The sequence below is a fragment of the Schistocerca americana genome, chromosome 2 (genome assembly GCF_021461395.2).
Source record: "Schistocerca americana isolate TAMUIC-IGC-003095 chromosome 2, iqSchAmer2.1, whole genome shotgun sequence".
Lineage (NCBI taxonomy): Eukaryota > Metazoa > Arthropoda > Insecta > Orthoptera > Acrididae > Schistocerca > Schistocerca americana.
Genome location: NC_060120.1, coordinates 722,557,611 through 722,564,403, shown reverse-complemented (window position 1 = coordinate 722,564,403; position 6,793 = coordinate 722,557,611). Strand labels below are relative to the sequence as shown.

The 6,793-nt window shown below is 44.0% G+C and overlaps 1 non-coding gene across 1 annotated transcript; it reads left to right on the top strand.

Annotated features, from left to right (window-relative positions):
- Positions 1 to 631: 631 nt before the first annotated feature.
- Trnas-gga lies at positions 632 to 715 on the top strand. Its single transcript is given in 2 exon segments — positions 632 to 671; positions 681 to 715. It is a non-coding gene; the product is annotated as a tRNA-Ser (tRNA).
- Positions 716 to 6,793: the final 6,078 nt, after the last annotated feature.

The following is a 6,793-nucleotide window of genomic DNA, read 5'->3' as shown; positions in this document are numbered from 1 at the left end:
ATGTAAACCGAATGTAAATAATAATTGATTTCTTGTCTATTTATTTCGTTTTATTTGATTTAATTCCTTTCCCGTGAGAGCATGAACAGGAATTAAAAGCGCTCTATCCATAGAAGGAATCTGGCGCGAAATCGTGATGGTGCCGCACAGCTGCTCGTTACTTTCGTGTGCCGCGGTGCTGCTCAGCGCTGAAAATAACGCGTGAAACTGATTAACAGGGACGGCAGGAGGCCGATGATTGACGGTGAAATGCTCAGCTGAATAGACAAGGATGGTTCCGCGGAAATTATGGACGGGGCAGTATACTTGCAGTTGAAACAATGTACAGATGAACAACACTAAGTTTGTGATTAACTTTGAATAAGTTGTGAACTGTTGCATAGTATTTCAGTGATCGGAAGGTGTATGTGGTAATAATCTTCATTTCGTAATTACGAAAATTCCTTTTATCTCCCCCTCTCTTTCTTAACTGAATATTACTGTGACTTCTCGAGTTTATCATCGAATGGTACAGGACAATCATTTACTGTGTTAGGTTGACTACAGTTTCTTTTCCCAAGTTCATAAACAATGACTTTGCGAGTGTACATCAACAATTCCACCAGAATTGCAAATTAACAAATAAAAGCCGGCCCGAGTGGCCGAGCGGTTAAAGGCACTACAGTCTGGAACCACACGACCGCTACGGTCGCAGGTTCGAATCCTGCCTCGGGCATGGATGTGTGTGATGTCCTTAGGTTAGTTAGGTTTAAGTAGTTCTAAGTTCTAGGGGACTTATGACCACAGCAGTTGAGTCCCATAGTGCTCAGAGCCATTTTTGAACAAATAAAAAAATACCAACAGATGGCAGTCAAATAGAATGCAACGATGCAGACCGGTGCCAAACTGAAAATGATAACCTGCAATCACTTAACCTAGAAGATTATAGATCCTCCACCTTAGTTCCTCTATTTTTCTGCTTATTTCTGTTTCAGTGCACATACATGCTATCGTTTAGTACAAATTACGTAATCTCCAGGTAGCAATTTCGCGCGCAACAAACATCTCTAATCTCAAGGGGAGTCCTTCATTATACGGTGCGCACGCTAGCCTACCATGAGCTCTCATAGTACCGGCAAGCGCTATATTCATATTAGACATTTAGTAGACATATCTTCGGTCGTTCGTGTTTATATTTTTATTCTAGTTGTCTATCTTTGCAAAGATGTATTTTATTGTACGTTAATGCACACATAGATCCATGAAAAAATATTATTGATCACACTTTCGCTGTACGTCTGTGAAATACTGAACTTAATATCGAGCGAGCTGGCACAGTGGTTAGCACACTGGACTCGCATTCGGGAGGACGACGGTTCAATCCCGCGTCCGACCATCCTCATTTAGGTTTTCCGTGATTTCCCTAAATCGTTTGAGGCAAATGCAGTGATCGTTGGTTTGAAAGAGCACGCCGACTTCCTTCCCTAATCCAATGGGGCCGATGCCTCGCTGTTTGGTTCCCTCGATAAAACTAAACTTATGCCAACGAATAATATTCATGTATTGTTTTGCTTGTATGTTTTCATTAGTGAGGGACTGATTTGATGTTTTGAGTAAAAATATGTGTCCAAATGTAGAGACCTTGAGTTGCTCAACAGCTTTTTTCATGTGTTGCACGTTGTATTATATCAGTTGGGACTGACTTGTGTAATTACCACCGTTTAAAACAGAACAAGCTTTTAATGCGACTTATATGCACGGTCAAGTCTGCTATCAAAATCAGATCAACCATATCTGTTATATTAAATCATCCTTCAGTTTTGAAAGATTCGTTTTGCGATTAGACTTTCATTTCCCACGTTACTTTTAGTGCGTGTGATATATAATCATTCTTTCGATGTTATGATGATGTTGACTGTATGTAGATGGTTTTTAGTATTTGGTTTGGGCCGGGTATAGTTTTTGGGCGAATACACTACGTTGCCACTGGTTGTAACTCTTTATTTCCAGATTTTTAACGCTCTACTTATTATTCTATATAAGGTGAACTCTAGGAATTTAATTAACATTACAGGTGATAAAGCGTTGTCGTTTGTGGATATAATTTGTCGGAAAGTACTACACTTATTTCCGCTGAACTTCGACACTATGTGTTTCACTATGCTCTTCTCAACTATTAGATGATGTTCACAGATACCTGCTCTAGGAACTGTTTCATAGGACTTAGATTTCTCCTTTTGGTGCTGGTAAAAGTAAACAATAACTGTGACTAATAGGTAAAACTTCCAGTTCAATAATCCAAGTGCAGAGGGATAGAAAACTGTAGCAAATATCTGAGTATTAAGTGTATCATTTTACGCAATTTGTGTGTGATACAAGAAATCCACCGTCTAAAATGTGGCTCCCGCAACCTAGAAACTACCAGTAGCAATCCCAGCCACAGCGCAAGGGTTCTGTAAATAGCAAGGCGTGACCTTCCCCACACCGCTGTGATAAAACAGGATTAATATCTACCTTACGGAACCAATCGTATTGAAACTGAACTCCGACAGAACAGGCGTTGAAGGCCCAACGGTGCCGACCGAACGCCGTCTCATCTCAGCCCATAGGCGTTACTGGATGCGTATGGGGCAGGGGGGGGGGGGGCGGGAGGGGGGGGGGGGTGCAGGAGAGATGGGCAGGGGAGCATGTGGCCAGCACACCGCTCTGCCGGTCGTTATCAGTTTTCGAAACCAGAGCGGCTACTTCCCTGTCAAGTAACTCTTCAACTGGTCTCACAAGGGCTGAGGGCATTTCGCCTGCCAGAAGCTCTCGGTAGACCGAATAGTCACACATCCAATTGCAAGCCAAACCCGAGAGCGCTTAAATTCGATGATGTGGCGGAAACCGGTTTTACCACTGTGGCAAAGCTTTTGGCTCCCAGCACACATCCATATCATTATATCAAAAGTCACTTGAGAACAATCAGTATATTTACACTTATTATCTCTATAATATCAATGGATTATTTTTCGTTGCCTGTTGCCTTGTTGTATTATTGTGATGTGGATGTACAACGATTTTAATGGAGGCGTGAATCAGTTAGGTAATACTATGACCGTACAAAAATCAAATTAAAGCCAGTCTCACTACAGAATCATGAAGAAAAAAATCACGAAGAAAAACATCACTGCCTGCGCCTTATTCGAAATTACGAGGACACAAGGCCGCAGTAACCACATGTATCAGGAAGAGCCAGATCTTCACTCTCATTATTATCAAACTTACAAAGCCTTCCGCTTACAACAGGCTTCAGGCTCACGCAGCTTGGTATTGTGAGTGATCGTTCATTGTGTGCTGTGATTTTTTACTCGCTTCTTTCTTCTTGTCGTAGTTACTAACTTTTGTTATTATTAGAATTGCTTGTTGCGAGGAACTGAAAATGGCAAAAGCAATTTCGTCAAATGTTATGAGGCAAAGTTCATCGTCATTTTCATGGGCACGGGATCGATGTTGGTGAGTCGAGAGAAATATTTGTTAGGCTATCTGTGTAGCTCAAGAAAAAAAAAAAAAGGATCCCTGCTTACCTCCGTTGACAGGGGGCGCGAAAGATCTGCAGCAGATTTAAATAAAAACAAAAACACACGTGTGAAAGTTGGTAAGGACACGTTCGAGAATGAAGAAGAAGCCATAAAATCACGCAAACTGGAAACTCTGTGGGAAAACTCTGTACGGGTTATCAAAATAGATTCATTTGCTGTACTGAGGGTAAAACGTCACATTTACGATAACATTGCACAAAGGAAGATCCGACATTCCGTAAATGATCACCCTTAAGGAAGCAGGTATTTTTCGCTGAACATTCACATCGTTATTTACCGTTGCGAATAGTCTGCGCCCTCACTACGGACATTTTTCTGGCCATACGTTTTGATGAAGACAGAAGATACTACCGTATACCTTATCGGTAAAAGCAGTAACTTGTAAGTTACAAATCTAGCGGTCTGTTTCTAGTAATGAAGTCAACGCCGACCGCATAGCTGTTCAACTGCCAAGTTTCGGTTCGGATCAGATGAATATATTGATTTATATTATACATAGAAACAACTTTGAAAGCCAAAAAAACAAGGCGTCCTGATTCATAACCGTCGTTAGGAAATCAATTTTCTTAAATTTTCCCTCCATACAGGATGTTAAATACTTTGTCGCAAAGAAAAGTAAAATGAAAACTCAGCATAGCTCCTCCATAACAAAAAGACGGCAGTTCCACCTTTGTACACCGAACAGTTCGCTCATCTGAGCCAGTTGATTGCAACTTTAAGATTACGAGATGTAACATTGTTCGCTTCCAAGTCCTCCCGCCGAAGCGTCAGTTTTGAAGAAGTTTTAAAGACATTATACAGCATGTGAACGAAATCAAAAATAGGTCAAATTTTTGTCGTGTGGTTTCCGTGAGTTGGCTTCCACCTCCGCTCACTGAAGTATTTCAAGTAAAACTATGTGAAGAAGCCTGTAAGTGTTCCAGATCGGTTTTGGAAGTGGCTCAGGAGAGGAAGTGGATCAACGGAATTTCAGAAGATATAAATTGCATACTGCGGTTTGATAACCACTCTATGCTGCGTGATTGATTTAAAAAAAAATCTCAGATACCTTCTCTGAATGACGGCGGGCTCTGGTTGTACGATAAGCAAAAATGAAATTCCTAAATTAGTAATAAAATGACGCCAATGGCGGATCGGTTTCACATCGAAGTGTCGTGTCTGGCCTGCGGAAAAAGCTGAAAAAATTGTAACGCAATACGTATTCGCATAATCGTATGATCCGGTGGATGTAATAAAGATGCAACACGTTGGTAGCTCAAACTCAGTTCCTTGTATTATAAGTCATTAATAGCTACAGCCCACGACAGTTACACTCTAACGGATGGAGCGGGAAAGACAAACGCGAACAGCCAAGCTTCTCGTAGCTATTCTCTAAAAGATCTGAAGGCTGCGCCTTCTGTTATTACAGAAGAATTAACACATGAAATCTCTGACTGTTAATCGACTCATTGGATTTTTACAGACATACAATGAATATTGTTTTAGAAAGTGATATTACACAGTGGAACTGGAGGAACTCGTAATGCACGGAACACTAAGAACTTTTCAACGAACTCCACATTACAAATGCTAATGCCGACTCCCACTTAAATCATGACGTGTTATCAAGAGACATAGAGAGAGAGAGAGAAAGAGAGAGAGAGAGAGAGAGAGAGAAGAGGGGACGGAGGTAGTGTGTGGGGCTTAATTTGAGTGACACAACCAAATTTATCTGCGATACCCATTGTTGCAGTAATTGGTGGCCTAATACTGGCGCCCCGCGTGGTCCCTTAACCTCTGGGAAGAAGATTCCGGCGGGGTGTTTCTGCGGGATAGCGGAGCCTCCGTAATCCCTGTCCGGGGCCGGCCGGCTGGCCCTGTGCCGCGCCTTAAGACGATTACGGCGGTGTGTCGGGAGCGGGAGGGCCGTAAATCCCGCCTCACAATGTGCGGCGCTGCGGAAGCCGTGGGCTGCCGCCGCGTCGTGGCCGGCCGGGGTCGGCTAAGGGGCGGCAAAACACGGCCGTCTGCAGGCAGCCCGTCCCTGCTGGTACTGCCTGATCACTGCCCACTGACGTCGCGGACTGTTCGGGCCAGCGGGGAAACCGTGGTCAGCAAAGGACAGTTGACAGTTGAGATTTACAATTTCCGCATCTTTCACAAGCGAAATGTTTACACGAACGGAACCAGTGCCTTCTCGGGTCGTAAATATACGAAGACGTGGGTGGTGTGAAGGTACATACAATCCCTGGCCATAATGCACTGACGGAAAAAAAATCACAATAATAAGGAGCTGTGTGACTTAAACGAAAGTTGGTAGGGGTGTTTTTACATCTAAGAAATGATTTCTTCTCTAATTTCGACCAGTTGCGAAAGAGTGGAGCTAGTAAAGCCACTATGAGGATGAATGATGATGATGAAGCCCCGTACTCCTTGACAAGGCGTAGGGGACGATGCGGGAGACCCGTACCGCTGTACTAGCTAAGGTCCTAGCGTAGGTGCTTTGGCATTGACTTCCCCCGACCGTAATGGGCTCATCTCGAGCCAGGTGAGAATCTCTGACCCCGCCGGGAATCGAACCCGGGACCTCATGCCCGGGAAGAGAGAACGCTACCGCGAGACCATGAGCTGCGGACACATGAGGATGTGAATCAGGTTTATAATGAGTGTGAGTGTCAGTTACGTTTTAGACTGCAAGTCGTGAGTTTTTGTTAGTCAAGAATGCCTTTAAGGCGCCAAGTTCGAACGAGGTCTTGTAATAGGGCTACGAGAAACTGCTTGTACCTTCTGGTGCAGGAAGACCTGGCGGGTATGTAGCCACTGTATGCTGGCAGCGGTGGTCACGAGAACGTACGGACGCAAAAAGACCAGGCTCCAGACGGCCACGTGGCACTACCGAGAGGGAAAACCACCGTGTTCGGCGTATAGCTCTGGCACATCGTACTGCAACTAAAGCAGCAATTTGAGCAGCAGTTGGCACCACAGTGACACAACGAGCCGTTGGTTACTTCAAAGACAGATCCGAGCAAGAAGTCCTGTAGCGATCAGAAACCACGGCAATTTGGGACTTCAATGCAGTCAAGCGAGAGATCATTGGAGGGCAAGATGGAGGTCTGTCGTGTGTTCACATGAAAGCTGCTTCTACCTCGGTGCCAAAGATGGCCGTGTGTTGATTAGGAGCAGGCCAGTGAAGGTCTCGCAACCAAAATGTCTACATGCTGGACGCACTGGACATACACCTGGGGTTATGGTCT